Source organism: Manis javanica, chromosome 8 (genome assembly GCF_040802235.1).
Source record: "Manis javanica isolate MJ-LG chromosome 8, MJ_LKY, whole genome shotgun sequence".
NCBI classification, from domain to species: Eukaryota; Metazoa; Chordata; class Mammalia; order Pholidota; family Manidae; genus Manis; species Manis javanica.
Window position 1 is genome coordinate 54,576,085 of NC_133163.1, and position 20,879 is coordinate 54,596,963.

Consider the following 20,879-nt stretch of genomic DNA (forward strand, 5'->3'; position numbering starts at 1 on the left):
GATTACAAAAGGAAATGACATTTATTAAAAGTCACCATAAGTCTACCAAAAAAGTTCACCAGAATTCAAATTTATTGTATTTTCAACATGCTTCACCAAGTTATAGCTGTTCTTTGCACCACATTCGTTTCCATTTCTTTTCTTGTAAAAGAATCCTAGCTTTCTTCTGTGGAACCATTCCCACTCCACTCCTGGTTCAGGGTGTCAGTAGGGCATTTTCAGGCTTTGGCAGTCAGAAATTTCATCTCCCAGGCAAGCTGACTGAATCAATCAGATAATGAGCAGAAGCCTGAGGCTTATCTGGAACATCTGGAAAAAAGAGAACCCACAGCAAAACTAGAGGAATATGAATTTTTGATTTTTGGTAACCATTTTTTTGTACCATAAAGGGGAACTTAACTGAGAATACAGCAAGCAAAACAGAACATCTGAGAGATGGAAAAACAGAATTCTAGCATGTGATTTGAATATTTGGAATGTTCAGTTGATTAAAAAAGTTTTGCTTATGCCACTCTGGAACTAAGGAGTTCTAATTCTGAAATTGGTCCCTGGAGGTAGAGTATTACAATTAGAAGACTTAAATTGTGGGTGAAGTTTATTTGCTAAAGAATACAGTATGAGGATTCCCCTACCTTTGTTGAGAAGATATTGATACCTGTTATACAGTGGAAAAAATTACTTATACTGCCAGGTTCATGTACATTCACTTGCTCAGATTTTTAGTTCTTTGAGGATAGGCCTTTTGGAGATTCTGTAGAAGAATGGCAGTAGGTAAGAATGTGTCAACTAGTTTTTGTGGCTTTTAGTAAGTTCCTTCAAGAAAAAGACTAGCTTCTAAATAGCCTATCTGAGAAGAGAGAAGAAATAAGTACAACCTAGAGAAGAGACACTTTTTGCCCTCAGCCAGTGATACCATGTGGCCATGAATCTGATAATCCTCAATTTGATAGGACTATAAATCTTAATACTTTGCCCCAAGCTAGAGTTCATGGTGGAAAAGGCAGTGAAGGCGGGAAGGAGCAAAACAGAGATAGTATTTTTTAAATCCCCAGAAAACCACTGTCTTTCCCCATGTGGCTAATTTTTTAATTTGACAAGTGTAAAAATCATCCCCACTGTAGAGTACAGTCCACTGGGAAACAGTCTTAAAGAAAGGACTCTTCCATTGTGGCAGAACACTGACCAAGATGGTAGTCCTGTGGTGCTTGGGGGAGAGCAGAGCACCTGACCCTCTTGTAAAAAGGAAGGGATTCCTAATCAATGATCTTGATTCCAGAATTGGGTGGGGCTAAATCTCTGGTTTTGGTTATTAGTCTATGAAGTCTTAGTCTCCAGTATATGTTGTATGATCTATATGTTGAGGTTGATGAAATTTATTGTCTATATGTCTCTGAACCATAAAAAACCTTGTCTAGTAAAGACCAAGAGGCATGATTGTCATTCAGAAATCCTGTGTTCAGAGTCAAGTGCAGCCATTTAACTCTGAGTGAACTGTGTCTCTGTGTCCTTACCGAAGAGAAATTCTGTTGAATGCATCAAAGGCTCAAATTCTTGGTCATGAAGGAAAGTAATTAAAGAAATTTCTCTCTCTCTTTGGAGCTGAGGTCTTCCAGGTCTACAAAGATTTCTGTAAGCACAGGCATGATCTCTGTTTACTATCTTAAATGGCCTGGAAAACAATGGCAATTTAGGATTTAGAATTATTCAGAGTTGAAAAAAAATCGTCTTAAGGTAGAAGACTAAATGCAAGTAAAATATAGATAGGATAAAGGTACTTTGAAAGTATATACTTCATCCCTGACTCTTTGTTTCTCGAATATTTTGGCCATGATACATTTAAGTAATCAAATTTTAATCTCCAGAGATGAGAAGCTGCCCTATTTGAAAATCCTCAGATTCTACCACTAAAGACCAAAATCGAATAGAAATTTGATAATTTAGAATCTAAAATATCTGAGATTATAGAACTAGGATTCAAAATGTATCCATATATTAATATTGTTAATATATAATTTTCAAAAATTTAAAACATGATTTAGAGATATGAAGTATCAGAATTACTCAGTTCATTACTGAATAAACCGTAGAACAGTAAATCTGACCCAAATGGGAATTAGAGGAATAAGAATTTTACAGTATTCCAAAAAGTTCATTAACAAAATGAGATAGCTAGGTTGGGTACACACATGGTTAATGTCCTAAAAGTCAATAACCATTACCTTTGAATTTTCTTTTATACTGTCCAGAAATGTGCAAATTAACATATAAACTCACAGAATCTATGACTTGACTTATTAGGAAATAACAAAGATAAACCCATGCGCATTTCCTTAGATATGACAAACCATGTCTGCTGACCAATCTCCTATTTTCATATGGTTTTAATTGAACACAGCCATACTCATTAACTTACGCATAGTTTGTGACTGATTCAAGTAGTTGTGATAAAGACTCTACCGTCTGCAAACCTAAATTTCTTTAAGAATAAGTTTGCCTACCCCTGCCTTAGATAGTAAAACTTATTTAAATATCATTTAACAGTACCCTCATTTGAATAATAAATATCTAACCAGTGGGTTTTGATGACAAAAGGTTGTTCTTTATATAGTTCTGCTTATTTATATAGCTTTAGCAAGACTATATAAGTCTCCTTAAGCATACAGTGGCAAGCAACTACTGAGGGTCAAGAATTGAATTCTTTCAAGAAATTTTCATTTAAAAATCATTAAAAAGATTCTACAATTTATTCTTCTGTCCTGAGGCTAGAAAAACCAAGTGAAAGAAATTCTCCACCAAATTCCTCCAGCAATAACTGGAGATCACCAGATTTTCTCAAGTTCTAGCCTTCCAGCGAGTCACCTTCCTTAACACCTGGGAGGCTGGGACCCTGAAAAGTTGTTGTGAGGCCTCTTTCTTTGGAGATGTTAGAAGGTGTTGTCTCCAGACATAAAGTACAATCCTTTTTCATTAATGATGGGCTTCTTATTAAATTGATTTATTGTCAAGCATGACACTCTAGGTATGATCTTGATTGTTGCATGATCAGTTTGTCAGTTTTTATAGACTGGTAATAGTAGAGGATTAAGTCTTATTGTACTTTTGTGAATAACAGTATTATCGTATAAAGTAAAGAGACTGAATCAAATTGTTACCAACTAACTTTTCACTAGAATAAAACAATTTTCCTTAAAAGAAAATCCCATTACTTTATGTATACAGTTGTATTTCTTTGATATTATTTCCAGTACTCAATCATCCTTGTAACTTTTATCCAAATTAATTGAATTAACCATATCACTCACATTATAATTTTTAACCAAATTAACTACTATTTCACAGAGAACATAGGAAGAGGGAGAACCAGTAAAGTTCTACTGTTTGTGTTGCCTTCAGGGGCCAAAGAAAGGCATTTCTGAACTTAATAGTCCATAAGATGCACTTTTCAGGCACACAGTTTTATTGACTCCTATAATAAAATTCTCTTGGGCATCTGAAGGAACCTCCATAAGTTCTAAAATATAATTTTCAAAGATTGGTAAAGGACTCTCATGCAATTATCAAATGAAGATATGCCAAAACTTTGTTTCCTTTATTAATGAGGGAACAGTGAAATGGTAGATCTTACTCAAGAATTTGAAAAAGTAATTATAGGCATTAAAATATTAAGATTACATAATTAGATATAGATCTGGTTAATGTTCTACAAGTCAATCATACTGCACACTTTGGAGTTATCATTGTTATCTGAAAAAATTCTAAATTAATATGTAAATTCACTGTCTGGGCTCCAACTGTATAATAAATAGCCAAGCCAAGAAAAGGTGACTTGTCTTCTAGAACTGAATAATTCTTAGGCCAGTTTATTAAACATTATCTCAGCATGACATTACCCAGTCATATCCTCCTGCTCTTGTCTTATTACCAAGTTTTGATTAATTTCTCTTAACATCAAACACATTTTACAAGGCACTCTACTGTGCTGGAATATAACAGTGAACAAAACAGACTTAAGTCCTTGTCTTTGTGGAAACTGCAATTATTGAGAAACTGTGATTTAACCAGCAAACAAGTTAAGTACTTTTAAGTAGTAAAAAGGCCTTCCTGATGTCGGAAATGAGGGTAGGGAAGAGAGGTCCATACTTTGTATAATGTGATCAGAAAAGAGCTTCTTGAGGGAGTTTCATGAGGATAAGGAGAACATAAAGATAAATTCAGATGAAGATGAATGAAAAAGCCTTCAAGATACAGGGAGTGACGTGTGTAAGGTATTTGAGAAGGGGATGTGTTGGGCATTTATAAGAAATTAACAAGATGTGATTTTTAAGTGGTACAAATAAAACTTTCAATTAAACAAAATTAAAGATAGAAAATATTACAAGTTCATACTTAACATGATTTTACATAGAAAGATGTAAGAACATTAGTGGACTACTCAATACTACTTGATTATGTGGCAGACCTGGTTAGTAATGTAACCAGACTGTATTTAAAAATGTGTATTTTTTTAATAAAGGAAGGAAATAATTCTGGGAATTGAAGTGAAAAACTGAAAGTTATCAATATAAAATAGGAAGGAGACATGAATAGACACTAGTACTGAAAATACTAGAAAGAATTATAAACACATAGAAGACAGAGATATAATAGTTATCATTGGACACAAAAAACTGGAGTATAATTCTATTGATTTTGTTTAGGTTCAAAATTCAGAATTAAGCCTGGTGAATTGATGTTATAAGGCAGTTCATTGTAAGAATGAGCTCCATTTTAAAAAGAATCTCTTCTGGAGCAAGTTGCTAATTACCAGAAATTTTCAAATTGAAGTTGTATAACAATGTTTCTTTTCTCGGGGAGGAATTTAAGGATAGTAAGCATTTCTGAATTGGTCAGACCATCTATTCAAGTTCATTAAATTGCTTTAACTTACTTCTCTGTTCTCTGTTTCTGAACCTGTTGCTCTGTCATTGCCCATTATGTCCTCTTCCCTCTGCCTATTACTTGCTAACAAACTGGCAGCTGCATGGTGTTGCTAGCCATAAAGCATTATGCATACATTTTTTTCTTTAACCTTAAAAGTAAAGAATGATTCTGTTCTTCTAATAGCTGTGTAATATTAGACTGGGAAAGTATATTAAAATTCATTTTTTAGGCTTTTTTAGAGCAGTTTTAGGTTCAAAGCAAAATTGAGTGGAAGTTGTAAAGATTTCTCATAAATCCCTGACCCCACTCATGTGTAGTCTCCCCATTATCAACATTTCACATCAATAATACATTTGTTATGATCAATAAGCCTGCACTGACACATCATTATCACACAAAATCTAGTTTACATTATGGTTCACTCTTGGTGAACCATACACCATGGGTTTGGAAAAATATATAATGACATGTATTCACCATTATGGGAACATACAGAGTAGTTTCACTACCCTAAAAAAATTAATGTGTTCAAATATTTGATCCCTCTCTCCCTCCTAACCTCTGCAATCAGTGATTTTTTTATTTACTGTCTGCATAGTTTTGCTTTTTCCAGAATGCCATATAGTTAGAATCATACAGTATTTAGCCTTTTTTAATTGGTTTCTTTCAACTAGTAATATCAATTTAAGCATTTTTCAGTCTTTTAATGGCTTCATAGTTTGTTCCTTTGTTAGTGCTGAATATATCCTAGTGCTCAGATGTATCAAATCTTTTTTTTTATATAGCTATTGAAGGGCATTTTGGTTGCTTCCAAATTTTAGCAGTTATGAATTAGGCTGCTACAAACATCTATGTACAGGTTTGTGAGTGGACATCAGTTTTCAGGTCTTTAGGGAAATACTAAGAAACACAGTTGCTGGATTGTAAGCTAAGAGTATGTTTAGTTTTGTAAGAAACAGCCCAACTGTCTTCCAAAGTGGTTGTACTGATTTGTAATTCCACAGGCAGTGCATGAGAGTTCCTGTTGCCCTGTATACTGTCAGCATTTGGTATTGTCAATGTTCTGAATTTTGGCCATTCTAATAGGTATATAGCGATGTTTTAATTTGTATTACCTGGGTGGCATAACATAGAACATTTTTTTCAAGCACTTATTTGCCATCTATATATCATCATTTCTGGGTTGTCTATTAAGGTCTTTGGCTCATTTCTTCAATTGGGTTGTTTTTAAAATTGTATATATTTAGGGTTTATAATATGATATTTTAATCTATACATAGTGAAATTATTACTGAAGTCAAGCAAATTAACATATCCATCTCCTCATAGTTAGCATTCTTTTTTGTTGTGAGAGCTCCTAAAATCTGTTACAGCAAATTTCTAGTATACAGTACAGTATTATCTGTAGCCATCATGCTATGAACTAGGTATCTAGAATTTCTTTATCCTACGTAATGGCAACTTTGTACCCTTTGACCAGCATCTCCCTATTTCTCCCACCTGCCTGCCCCTGTTAACAGTAACCACTGTTTGACCTTATGCTTCTTTGAATTTGACTTTCTACTTCTTTGACTTTGACTTTTATTAGATTCTGAATACAAGGGAGCTCTTGCAGTATTCTTTCTAAATATGTCTGGCTTATTTCACTTAGCTTAGTATCCTTCAGGTTCACTGATGTTGTTGCGAATGGGGGATCTTCTTATTTTTTAATGCTGAATAATGTCCTAATATGTGTGTGGGTGACCACAACTTCTTTATCCATTCATCCATTGACATACAGTTAAGTGTTCATATCTTGACTATTGTGAATAATGCTGCAATGAATGTGATGATGCTGTTTGTCTTCTTATTGTTGAGTTTTAAGAGTTGTTTGTATGTTTTGGATAATAGTCCTTTATCAGATATGTCTTTTGCAAATATTTTCTCCTAGTCTGCATCTCGTCTTTTCACTCTTTGGATAATATATTTTGCTGAGCAATTTTTAATTTTAATGAAGACCAGCTTATCAATTATTTCTTTCAAGGATTATACAAATGGTGGTGTATCTAGAAAGGCATACCATATCCAGGGTCATCTAGGTTTTCTCTTATATTTTTTCTAACAGTTTTATATGTAATATTTAGGTCTGTGATTCACTTTGAGTAAATTTTTGTGAAAGATTAAGACCTGTGTCTAGATTCATTTTAATCTTATTTGGTCATGGTTTTTAATTCTTATATGTTGTTGGGTTTGATTTGCTAATATTTTGAGAAAATTTTATCAATGTTCAAGATAGATGTTGGTCTGTAATGTTTTATTCCTGTAATGTATTTGTCTTGTTTTGGTGTTAGGGTAATGGTAATCTTATAGATTGAATTAGGAAGTATTCCTCCCTCTCCTACCTTCTGGAAGAGATTTGTAGAGAATTGGTATAATTCCTTCCTTAAATATTTGGTAGAATTCACCAGTGAACTGATCTCGCTCTGATTCTTTCAGCTGTAAAGGATCACTAATTGCAATTAAAAATTGACTTACTTTTTTAATAGATTAAAAATAGGTTGTAAATAGATTTGTTTAGGCCTATTCAGATTGTTTCTCATTGTGTGAGTTCTGGCAGATTGTATCTTTCAGAGAATTGGTCCATTTCACCTAGGTTGTCATATTTCTGAGCATAGATTTCACAGTATTTCTTTATTATCCTTTTAATGACTATGGGATCTAAAATGATGTCCTCCTTTACTGATTAGTAATTTGTGTCCTCTCCCTTTCTAAGTTATACTGGCTAGAGGCTTATAGATTTTACTGATCTTTTCAAAGAACCAGGTTTTGGTTTTGTTGATTTTTCTCTTTATTTCCTTTTTACAATTTCATTGATTTTATTTATTTATTTGTTTGTTTTGTTATCATTAATTTACAATTACATGAAGAACATTATGTTTAATACGCTCTCCCCTACCCCAAGTCCCCCTGACAAACTCCATTACAGTCACTGTCCATCAGCATAGTAAGATGTTGTAGAATCACTACGCATCTTCTCTGCGTTGCACAGCCTTCCCCTTTCACCCACACACCACATTATACATGCTAATCATAATACCCCCTTACTTCTTCCCCACCTTTATCCCTCCCTACCCTCTGATTCTCCCCCGTCTCTTTCCCTTTGGTAACTGTTAGTCCATTCTTGGGTTCTGTGATTCTGCTGCTGTTTTGTTCCTCCAGTTTTTCTTTTGTTCTTATACTCCACAGATAAGTGAAATCATTTGGTATTTGTCTTTCTCCACTTGGCTTATTTCACTGAGCATAATGCCCTCTAGCTCCATCCATGTTGTTGCAAATTGTAGGATTTGTTTTCTTCTTAAGGCTGAATAATATTACATTGTGTATATGTACCACATCTTCTTTATCCATTCATCTACTGATGAACACTTAGGTTGCTCCCATTTCTTGGCTATTGTAAATAGTGCTGCAATAAACAGAGGGGTGCATCTGTCTTTTTCAAACTGGAGTGCTGCATCCTTAGGGTAAATTCCTGGGTCAAATGGTATTTCTATTTTGATCATTTTGAGGAATCTCCATACTGCTTTCCACAATGGTTGAACTAAATTACATTCCCACCAGCAGTGTAGGAGGGTTCCCCTTTCTCCACAACCTCACCAACATTTGTTGTTGTTTGTCTTTTGGATGGTAGCCATTCGTACTGGTGTGAGGTGCTATCTCATTGTGGCTTTAATTTGCATTTCTCTAGTAACAAGAGATGTGGAGCATCTTTTCATGTGTCTGTTGGCCATCTGAATTTCTTCTTTGGAGAACTGTCTGTTCAGTTCCTCTGCCCATGTTTTAATTGGATTATTTGCTTTTTGTTTGTTGAGGAGCATGAGCTCTTTATATATTTTGGATGTCAACCCATTATTGGATCTGTCATTTATGAATATATTCACGCATATACTGTAGGGTACCTTTTTGTTCTATTGACAGTGTCCTTTGCTGTACAGAAGCTTTTCAGCTTGATATAGTCCCACTTGTTCAATTTTGCTTTTGTTTTCCTTGCCCGGGGAGATATGTTCATGAAGAAGTCACTAATGTTTATGTCCAGGAGATTTTTGCCTATGTTTTCTTCTAAGAGTTTTATGGTTTCATGACTTACATTCAGGTCTTTAATCCATTTTGAATTTACTTTAGTGTATGGGGTTAGACAGTGATCCAGTTTCATTCTCTTACATGTAGCTGTCCAGTTTTGCCAGCACCATCTGTTGAAGAGACTGTCATTTCCCCATTGTATGTCCATGGCTCCCTTATCGAATATTAATTGACCATATATGTTTTGGTTAATGTCTGGAGTCTCTAATCTGTTCCACTGGTCTGTGGCTCTGTTCTTGTGGCAGTACCAAATTGTCTTGATTACTGTGGCTTTGTAGTAGAGATTGAAGCTGGGGAGCGAGATCCCCCTACTTTATTCTTCTTTCTCAGGATTGCTTTTGCTATTCGGGGTCTTTGGTGTTTCCATAGGAATTTTTGAACCATTTGTTTCAGTTCGTTGAAGATTGTTGTTGGTAATTTGATAGGGATTGCATCAAATCTATATATTGCTTTGGGCAGGATGGCCATTTTGACTACATTAATTCTTCCTAGCCACGAGCATGGGATGAGTTTCCATTTGTTAGTGTCCTCTTTAATTTCTCTTACGAGTGTCTTATAGTTTTCAGGGTATAGAACTTTCACTTCTTTGGTTAGGTTTATTCCTAGGTATTTTATTCTTTTTGATGCAATTGTGAATGGAATTGTTTTCCTGATTTCTCTTTCTATTGGTTCATTGTTAGTGTATAGGAAAGCCACATATTTCTGTGTGTTAATTTTGTATCCTGCAACTTTGCTGTATTCCGATATCAGTTCTAGTAGTTTTGGAGTGGAGTCTTTAGGGTTTTTTATGTACAGTATCATATCATCTGCAAATAGGGACAGTTTAACTTCTTCTTTACCAATCTGGATTCCTTGTATTTCTTTATTTTGTCTAATTGACATGGCTAGGACCTCCAGTACTATGTTAATTAACACTGGGGAGAGTGGGCATCCCTGTCTTGTTCCCGATCTCAGAGGAAAAGCTTTTAGCTTCTCACTGTTCAGTATGATATTGGCTGTGGGTTTATGATATATGGCCTTTATTATGTTGAGGTACTTGCCCTCTGTGCACATTTTGCTGAGAGTTTTTATCATGAATGGATGTTGAATTTTGTCGAATGCTTTTTCAGCATCTATGGAGATGATCATGTGGTTTTTGTCTTTCTTTTTGTTGATGTGGTGGATGATGTTGATGGATTTTCGAATGTTGTACCATCGTTGCATCCCTGGGATGAATCCCACTTCATCGTGGTGTATGATACTTTTGATATATTTTTGAATTCAGTTTGCTAATATTTTATTGAGTATTTTTGTATGTACATTCATCAGGGATATTGGTCTGTAATTTTCTTTTTTGGTGGGGTCTTTGCCTGGTTTTGGTATTAGGGTCCTGTTGGCTTCATAGAATGAGTTTGGGAGTATTCCCTCCTCTTCTGTTTTTTGGAAAACTCTAAGGAGAATGGGTATTATGTCTTCTATGTATGTCTGATAAAATTCCGAGGTAAATCCATCTAGCCCGGGGGTTTTCTTCTTGGGTAGTTTTTTGATTACCGCTTCAATTTCTTTGCTTGTAATTGGTTTGTTAAATTTTTTGTTTCTTCCTTGGTCATTCTTGGAAGGTTGTATTTATCTAGGAAGTTGTCCATTTCTTCTAGGTTTTCCAGCTTCTTAGCATATGGGTTTTCATAGTAGTCTCTAATAATTCTTTGTATTTCTATTGGGTCCATCGTGATGTTTCCTTTCTCGTTTCTGATTCTGTTGATGTGTTTTGATTCTCTTTTTCTCAATAAGTCTGGCTAGAGGCTTATCTATTTTGTTTATTTTCTTAAATAACCAGCTCTTGGTTTCATTGATTTTTTTTATCGTTTTATTCTTCTCAATTTTGTTTATTTCTTCTCTGATCTTTATTATGTCCCTCCTTCTGCTGACTTTAGGCCTCATTTGCTCCTCTTTTTCCAATTTTGATAATTGTGATGTTAGACTATTCATTTGGGTTTGTTCTTCCTTCTTTAAATATGCCTGGATTGCTATATACTTTCCTCTTAAGACTGCTTTTGCTACATCCCACAGAAGTTGGGGCTTTGTGTTGTTGTCATTTATTTACATATATTGCTGGATCTCCATTTTAATTTGGTCATTGGTCCATTGACTATTTAGAAGTGTGTTGTTAAGCCTCCATGTGTCTGAGTCTTTTTGCTTTCTTTGTACAATTTATTTCTAATTTTATACCTTTGTGGTCTGAAAATTTGGTTGGTAGAATTTCAATCTTTTGGAATTTACTGAGGCTCTTTTTGTGGGCTAGTATGTGGTCTATTCTGGAGAATGTTCCATGTGCACTTGAGAAGAATGTGTATCCTGTTGCTTTTGGGTGTAGAGTTCTATAGATGTCTATTAGGTCCATCTTTTCTACTGTGTTGTTCAGTGTCTCTGTGTCCTTTCTTATTTTCTGTCTGGTGGATCTGTCCTTTGGAGTGAATGGTGTGTTGAGCTCTCCTAAAATGAATGCATTGCATTCTTTTTCCTCCTTCAGTTCTGTTAGTATTTGTTTTGCATATGCTGGTGCTCCTGTGTTGGGTGCATATATATTTAGAATGGTTATATCCTCTTGTTGGACTGAGCTCTTTATCATTGTGTAATGTCCTTCTTTATATCTTATTACTTTCTTTGTTTTAAAGTCTATTTTGTCTGATACTAGTACTGCAACACCTGCTATTTTCTCCCTATTGTTTGCATGAATTACCTTTTTCCATCCCTTGACTTTTAGTCTGTGCATGTCTTTGGGTTTGATGTGAGTCTCTTGTAAGCAGCATATAGGTGGGTCTTTTTTTTTTTATCCATTCAGTGACTCTGTGTCTTTTGATTGGTGCATTCAGTCTATTGAAATTTAGGGTGATTATAGATAGGTATGTACTTATTGCCATTTCAGGCTTTAGATTCGTGGTTACCAAAGATTCCAGATTACTTTCCTTACTATCTAACAGTCTAACTTAACTCACTTAGTATGCTGTTACAAACACAATCTAAGGGTTCTTTTCTATTTCTCCTCCTTTTTCTTCTTCCTTCATTCTTTATATATTAGGTATCAAATTCTGTACTTTTTATCTATACCTTGATTGACTTTGGGGAAAGTCTATTTAATTTTGCATTTGCCTCGCAATCAGCTGTTCCACCCTCCCTACCGTGGTTTTACTACCTCTGGTGACAGCTATCCAACCCTAGGAACATTTCCATCTATAGCAGTCCCTCCAAACTAGACTGCAGAGATGGTTTGTGGGAGGTATACTCTCTCAGCTTTTGCTTATCTGGAAATTGTTTAATCCCTCCTTCAAATTTAAATGATAACCTCACTGGATAAAGTAATCTTGGTTACATGCCCTTCTGCTTCATGGCATTAAATACGTCATGCCACACCCTTCTGGCCTGTAAGGTTTCTGCTGAGAAGTCTGTTGTTAGTCTGATGGGCTTTCCTTTGTATGTGATCTTATTTCTGCCTCTGGCTGCTTTTAACAGTCTGTCCTTATCCTTGATCTTTCCAATTTAAGTACTATGTGACTTGCTGTTATCTTCCTTGTGTCCCTTGTGTAGGGTATCTGTGGATCTCCATGGCCTGAGAGACCATCTCCTTCCTCAGATTGGGGAAGTTTTCAGCAACTACCTTCTCAAAGACACTTTCTATCCCTTTCTCTCTCTCTTCTTCTGGTATCCCTATAATGTGAATATTGTTCCTCCTGGATTGATCACACATTTCTCTCAATATTCTTTCATTTTTAGAGATCCTTTTTCCTCTCTGTGCCTCAGCTTCTTTGTATTCCTCTTCTCTAGTTTCTATTTCATTTATTGTCTCCTCCACTGTATCCAATCTATGTTTAATACCCTCCATTGTGTTCTTCAATGATTGGATCTCTGACTTGAATTCATTCCTGAGTTCTTGGATGTCTTTCCGTACCTCCATTATAATGTTGATGATTTTTATTTTGAACTCCCTTTCAGGAAGAGTCACGAGGTCTGTATCATTTAAATCTTTCTCAGGAGTTGTATTAACAATTTTACTCTGGACAAGTTTCCTTTGGCATATCATGTTTTATATGGCATTCTCTAGTGTCCAGAAGCTCTATTCCATAGCTGCTCAGACCCTGAATCAATGTCCGGGGTCACAGGGGAGTGGTACTGGTGCCCCATTCGCTGAGGTCTGCTCTTTTCTCCAGGTGTGTGCAGTTTGAAGCCATCCTCTTTCCTGGCACTCTCTCAGGATTAGTTGCGCCAATTACATTTTCTAATTGTATCCAGTTTTAGGAGGAAGCCTCTGTCTCTCCTCTCATGCTGCCATCTTTAATCCAATCTGCTCATTGATTTTTTTGCTCTAATTTAAGTTCACCTAATCTTTATCTTTCACTCACAAAATATTTACTGAGATTTAGCATATATTTGATACTCTTTCAGGCTCCTGGAAATTAGTAATGAATGAAGACAGACAAAATTCTGTGACAAAAGGCATATACAAAGTAGATATTCCTGTGATAGAAAGTAGCATGCCATAGGATTTTAATTTATTGTTGTGTAGTGGTAGAGTAAAAGTAGATTTGTGGAGATCATTTACAAAATCATTCAGGACTCCATATGAGACTTGGATTAGGTCAGTTGAATTAGATTTGTAGTGGTAGAATTGGAGAAAAATATTAACTAAGAGGGAATTCCCTGGTACAATCAAGTGGTTTTTATGATGTATTGAATTGGATGTGCAAGAAGGTGAAGGTTGTTGTATCAAATATGATACTGTGGTTATTTTCTAGCTTGTGCAATAGATACATTCAAAATGGGAATTATTTCATGCTAAATAGTATCATTGAAAATAAAACAAATACTCCAAGTCAGCCATCTTCTTAGATATTAGCCTTTCTTTTTTTTAAGAAGACCAAAGACAACCTTTCATTTGCCAACTCAAAAATATGAGTTAGAATGCCTCATTTAGGAATAATTATGCAAGATTTATGCAAAGTAGAGCCTTGGTATTTCATATATATTAGGAAATATTCATAGAGATCAGTGATTCAAATATATATTTATTAATGAGTCTGAAGCATTAATAAATCTTATGTCTTTCTAGAAATTTAGTACTATTATTATTTGAATAATAATTGCCTTGCTTTCTTTTGATATTTCAGAATATTGGGCCACACTTTAACTTCAAGATGCTTTACAGTAACAATATATTTTGTAATATGACTTGAATCTCTTTTTATTTGCTATAAGTAGACATCCTATACAATATATATTATCCATGTTTTTGAAAACTGGAAAAGTATACTTTTTAAGCTATTCTTAAAGTAGATTGAGTTATCTACTCATTAACCAATAACTAAGAGGTATATTAGTGACATATTAGTCTCTTTCTGCAGACATACCTTAGCATTCTATATATCAAGTTTATATATCCTATACTTCTATATAGCAATCTTTAAAAATATATATAAATGGAAAATTACCATAAAGACTTTACTTGGTGAATGCATTTCTAGTCTGATGTCTTATGTTTAACTTAATGGATAGTCAATCTTTTCTTTATCTGACTACAAGATCAATATAAAAATTCTTCAAGAATATTTAAGTGTATATCAAAAATTTTTTACAACTGTTGTGAAATATTTCCATAATAGATAAAGCAAGATTCATATTAAGGAGAAGGGAAATATTTTATGCATCCCTAAGTGTTTGAAAACCATTATACCATGAGAAATATCAATTCAGATAAAAACTGATTTTATGATCAACTTCTATGGACAATTTTTAGCAGTTCAGTGTATTTGGATGACAATAAAAAAGGTCTCTGTTTAGGAGACCAATGCAGCATTTAACTCTGATTTTTCCTCTTTCAATTCTATCTCTGTTTTTCAATGCTATTGGGTTGGAATAGCAACATTTGGTTAAATTTGGGTGCTGATATGCTGGGCTGAGCTTTGTCTATGCCATCATTCATGGTGTGGATTCTGTAAGACCTGGATTCTGAATGATACTTTTAAGACTGGTAAGAAGTGTTTGAGCTATTTTTACTTGCCAAGCCCAACTCATGAGCAGTTTAACACATTTTTTAGGTGACTGACAGGATTTAAGACTGCAGTTAGGAAAGTTTATTATAGACATTGGGCCTGAAGGGTGGCCTCTCAGACATTTTTTGACCTATTTTTAAGCAAGAATCACACAAAAATCAGGTGGTCATTGGAACAATGGAATTTAAACTCAAGAAACTCCTAACTACTCAACACCTTAACTAGGAGTATTTGTTATTAAATATGTTTTATGTAAAAATTACCACTTAGCATCAGAAGCATCAGAGAATAGAAAATATTGTGTTAAAATTTTTCAGTGACCATTTTCTACTGTTTTCCTAATGGTATAAAATATCAGATTTTACTTTTTAATAAAACTACTACTTAGCTGAGTTTCTTTCATTTCATATCACATATTACAATTACAATGTAGGTACATGGTGTTTCTGGTATCATCAATTCGGTTCATACCAGGTTATGATTATCTGTGATTAGGTTACTGATGTTGTTGTGTACATCTTGCTTGTTTGGCTAATTTCTTTAGACTCAGTCTCTCAAACAGAAAAGATTTCTGCATCTCTACATCTTTAAGGAATTTATGTTTTCCCATAAGCTTATTTTAAAAGATTTTTCTCTTGTCCACTTTTGAATCTTTCCAATATAATTTAACATGCAGTTAGGAAAATATAAAACAAAATATAGTGCTTTTTACTATGATTATGAAATGACTGTATAACATGGATAGAACTCAGTAATATGTATAATATTGTAAAACAGCAAAGAATTTTAAATAGGCAAACACCAAGCTTCATGTGATGCAACACCATCACAAATGCATGTAAAACAGGAACATATACCGTCCAGCCGTCCAGTGTTGCAAACTAATAAATGCATATTTCAATGCAAGGAATTTTGCATATAGGCTAGGCAATCATCAGTTGAAACACAGGTTATAAATTAATGAGTTATTTACAAAGTCCAACTGAGTAACAATAACAATATTGTTTTCTTCAGATTGATCTTTGCAAAAATTGCAGTAAACTATACCTTTACTCCAATTCTCTAGGCATAGACTCTGAAATGGAGAATTTCTTGCAGGAAGTTTATCAGGGGGGTCCTCTCAGTATCAAAACTTGTGTTATAGATTGAATGTCTGTGTCCCCTCAAATACATATGTTGAGACCCTAACCCCAAAGTGATGATAATTAGCAGGAGGGAGCCTTTTGCAGGTGATTAGGTTAGGAGGGTAGAGCCCTCATGACAAAGATTAGTATCCTCATAAGAGCTCCCAGGGAGATACCTTGACCCTTCTACCATCTGAGGTTACAGCAGAAAGAGGGCTCCCTATGAACAGGGAAGCGAGCCCTCACCTGACACCACATCTGCTGGTGTCTTGATCTTGGACTTCCCAGCCTTCCAAACTGTTAGAAATAAATTTCTGTTGTTCATAAGCCACCCATCTATAATGGTATCTTGCTACAACACCCAGAAGGGGTTTAAACAACCTGTGAGGGAGGGAATGAAGGAAGCAGATCTGGTACAGTAGCTATAATGCCATGGGAGTTCTGCAGCTGGGTCATCCTCAGAGTTGTGACTTGAAACAAGAGGGCTGTGACTTTGTATCCATGCATAGAACAGGAACTGGGAAGGGGTTTCAAGATAGCGGGAAGCATCTCCCTTGGGTTGATGGCAGTTTTAAGGGAGGGATTCACCTGTGGACTGATAGCAGGTGACACTTCTGGCAACTGAGGGAATGAGTGGTTTAATTTGAAGTAATGGGGGATATAGGCAGTTCACCCTAGCATTTACTACTGACCAATAACCCAGTATATCCTGGTGATGTTCAGGACTTTAACATATTTTTGTAATTATGGTGAAAATGTAATGACCATTTGTCAAACCAACAACTGTTTAAAGGTAATGGTTATTTAATGATGTTTTGAACAATATAGTAATACATTTAAATTAAATCATTTAAATATCCTCAAAGAAGTGAATATAAAATTATGTGTTAATAAATCATAAGACTGAAGTTTTAAATGCAGTAGGAACTTAAAAACTTTTTCGAAAACAAGTATTAAAAAGAAAATGTAAAATACAGTATATTAACAGTAATAATTTCTTGTTTTAAGTATTTTTTGGAGCAAAGGTATTTTATGCTTTGCATTCTTTTGTCTATGATCATATATTTTGATGAACAGGTGATTTTTAAGTTAATGTCTTTGGGGAATAGCTTAAATATGTATGAAAGCTTGAAGGAATCATGTAAGAATCATGACATTCAATGCTCGATGTCAGTATAGTTAGGGACAAGCACATGCAGACTCTTATGTTGATTTTGCAAGGCTTGGATTTCTTGACATTGGTTTACTTTGTCACTAGTCATCTGTTGGTATTTTTAGCATGGTTGTTTTGCCCTACAGGTTGCCTATTTGCTGAAGCACAACCACACTATCTGGAAAAGCAGTATACCATTATATATATAACTTTGGTTGGTAGTTAATTTTCAGCTTTATGCTGCATTTCCTTGCATCCTTGAGGAACTGTGTAATGCCTTGCCTCAAAGCAAGTATTGACATGCTCATCAGCCTTGGTTTATTTCCTTTTACTAAGGCACAGTAGTTCTGAAAACTGACTAAAATGTTATCTTTTCTAAGCTTGTCCTTATCAATGTCTCTACCAGAAACATGAAGTAAATGATTATTTTATGGAATAATTTAGTATTTCTAAGTAATGCTGATATATAGTTATTATTTTATTATAGTTATATAGTATATAAACAGCATAACTATATTAAATAATAGTTATTATTTTCACTTCTGTAAGTAGAAAATACAGGCAATGAGTGTCTCTGTAAGAGATAAATGGGATTTATATTGTATGCAAAAATAAAAAAGTCATCAAATACCTATAGGAAAAGACAGACTCATGAGGGAAGTTCATATAACCTTAAAATGTCAAGTCTTTATAACTTTACAAAAGTCCATATATTAAAAAAAATGACTAGGTTCTCTTGAATATAAATGGTATTGTAGCTTACATTTTATTCCACAGGTGAATATGTCATGTCATAGAGATTCTGAAGGGAGGGTATTGTTAATGTCCTCTGTATATAAAGTTAAATTTCAGTAAAATTTGAACTGAACTAATAAACCTCAAAGGCAATAGACCTGTGATTCATACTGAGTGTAGAACAATAATTGATGTCTATAATTATCTTGAGAGAAGTGATTTAATAAAGCATTAAAACAGACTTGAGCATATGTTTCTTGGTTTTGCTTCTATATACACAAGTTATCTAGATATATGGGTATATGGGGATCATACCATCTAGGAAGAAGATCTGCAGTAGGATGTGGTGATGGTATCACTAGTTATTATTCAAGAAAGTGCTAAGGAAAAAGTAGATAAGACAGTTAAGGAGGCTAATAATTGTTTTCTGGATAGATATGAGTAAATCAACATACAAATCCTTGATTGTTTTGGTCACTCTTGCTATGCTGGCTTCACAGAACTCTGAGTGCCTAGAATGAAGTTTCACTCCACCATGAATAGTTGAATTCAACCAAAAAATTAAACTGTACAGTTTGTGCAATGAAGTGTGAGTTTGATGGCTCTTTATTTCAAGTTAATTCAGTTGTTTTCATCCCCTTTTTTCCTCTCTTCTGTACTCTATTCTTCTAAACTAAGAGCTGCTCATCTAAGATACAGATGAGTAATGGAGATTCAAAGACCAGTGTTGAAGAAAATGAAAATCCATACTTTGAAGACATGAATATTGTGTCTGCTCTACCTAAGTCACCACTCCCCACCTGTAAGGCTAGCTTTTATCAAGGAATGGGCAGAGGACTGATTGCAGGAACATAATCACAGTATTCAGGAAGCAGGTAAGAGTGGAGTCCTTCCTCTTATCTTGATTTTTCCTTTAGACACAAGACAACTGTAGTTCCTTGAGCCTTGCCCTACTGTTAGGAGAAAAGGAGGACCTATTCCCTGTTCCTGGAACTGTATGTAGTGCAGGAGTACAGCCCAGCAAGTTGTTCTGAGATGACATCTTCAAACAAAATGGCTTGACTTTGTCTAGGTTTAGGAGGATCACCTATGCTACACGCTCACATTTATTACAAATAGACAAGGTTGTTGTCCTTTTAAATCCTTAGATAATAAGCATACTACTTCTGTTTTAAATATAAGCATTAAATAAAACCTACTTGATTTTTTTTTCAAATGGAAAAACGATCTTTCAGTGGACTACTTTAGAAAAATCCAAAAAGACTTCCATCTGCTAGCTATAGAGAAGATTGTCAACATTTTTATCTTTGTTTGGGATATAAGCTACTAAAGAGATACAGTGAAATTTAAGGACCACAGTACCTAATAGCTAGCAGATTTTCAAATATTTTGGGGCGTCTTAAAGTTTTAGATACATAGTCATTTCATTTTCTCCTTTCCTTCCTTCCCTTTCTCTTCCTCTTTTTCTTCTTTATTTTTTAAATTAGTTAAAACATTCTCAACCTGACTGTTAAATCTAGTTAATAGCAACATACTGCTGAATCTAGACAATTGGGTCGTATGTTTCCTAGGAAAAGGCTTTGCCCTATCTTCTGTTTCTGGACACAAAGAACGAGGAAACCCAAACTAATTCATCGGCTTGCTCTGACCACATACAATCTTTGATAGGCTTCCTTCTGGCTCCCCAACCCTAACTGTATCCCCCACTCCCAACCCCTGTTTCTGGCTTTCTGCCCACCTTCCCTCCCTTGTTAAATACTCCCTATGGTACTATGCTGGTCGTTGGGGAGATAATGAAAACCACATAGTCAATTCTTGAATTTGATTTTTCTTCCTCTTGTTGAGACATGAGATGAGAAAAAATGTGTATGATCTTAGAAGAGTGTTCATAGTTGATTACAAAATCATTAATATCCAACTCCAAAACATATTTTGAACAGATTCTTAAGTTTATCTGTTATCTACAAACATCATCAATGCAACATTTTTATTTAGCTGGATAGTTTATTTTTTTTCTAAATAAGCTATTTTTATTAATTCATCTGTGGGGTAAATGGCAGAATTTCCAGAATCTCAAGCCTAGACTTAGTCCATTTAAATATCAGTGGGTGTTTACCACTGCAGAGCCTTTCAGTTGATGAGGACAACGGGTGGAGAGAGAACAGCCTTCTCTCATGTCCTAGGTATGTGGTACCTAAGGGGTCTGGTGCCAGTCAGTCACCGTGGAGTTACCCCTGGAGCTGTTCCTGGAAGGGGTGGGCAGCAGAGGGGAGTGCGAGCCACGGCTGGACGAGACAGATGGAGCCAGGCCTGATTAGTGATCCCAAGCAAACTATGGCAATACGAACTCCCAACCTGTCCTTCCCCCTGTCCTCCTTCAGTTTCATGGGATTCACAGGGGAATGTGTTCCAGGAGGGGAATTCCCTTTTCCCCCTCATCTACGTCATCTTTCTTTCCTTCCAACAAAAATTCAATAGAATCCTCCAAAATTAAAGAAAACATGTTTTTCCTATGCCCCTAATTTTAATTTTATTTTAGAGTATCAGTTGGGAAAATTATTTCTCATTTTCAAAAATTTAAAGAAATGCTTAGCTAATCAATGAATGTTTGTTTGATATTTCATAATTGAACATTTATGTCCTCATTAACTGAGTGCTATCTAGCTGCTTCTTACTGTCTAGGTGTTGAATTATCTGGTTAAAAGTCGTCATCCTTCATAAACTCAGTCTGTAGGAGGCAGACATGTGCAATTTCCTTAACCTTTATGGGAAATACTATGTCAGCTGTTCAGCAAAGAAGAGAAGCAG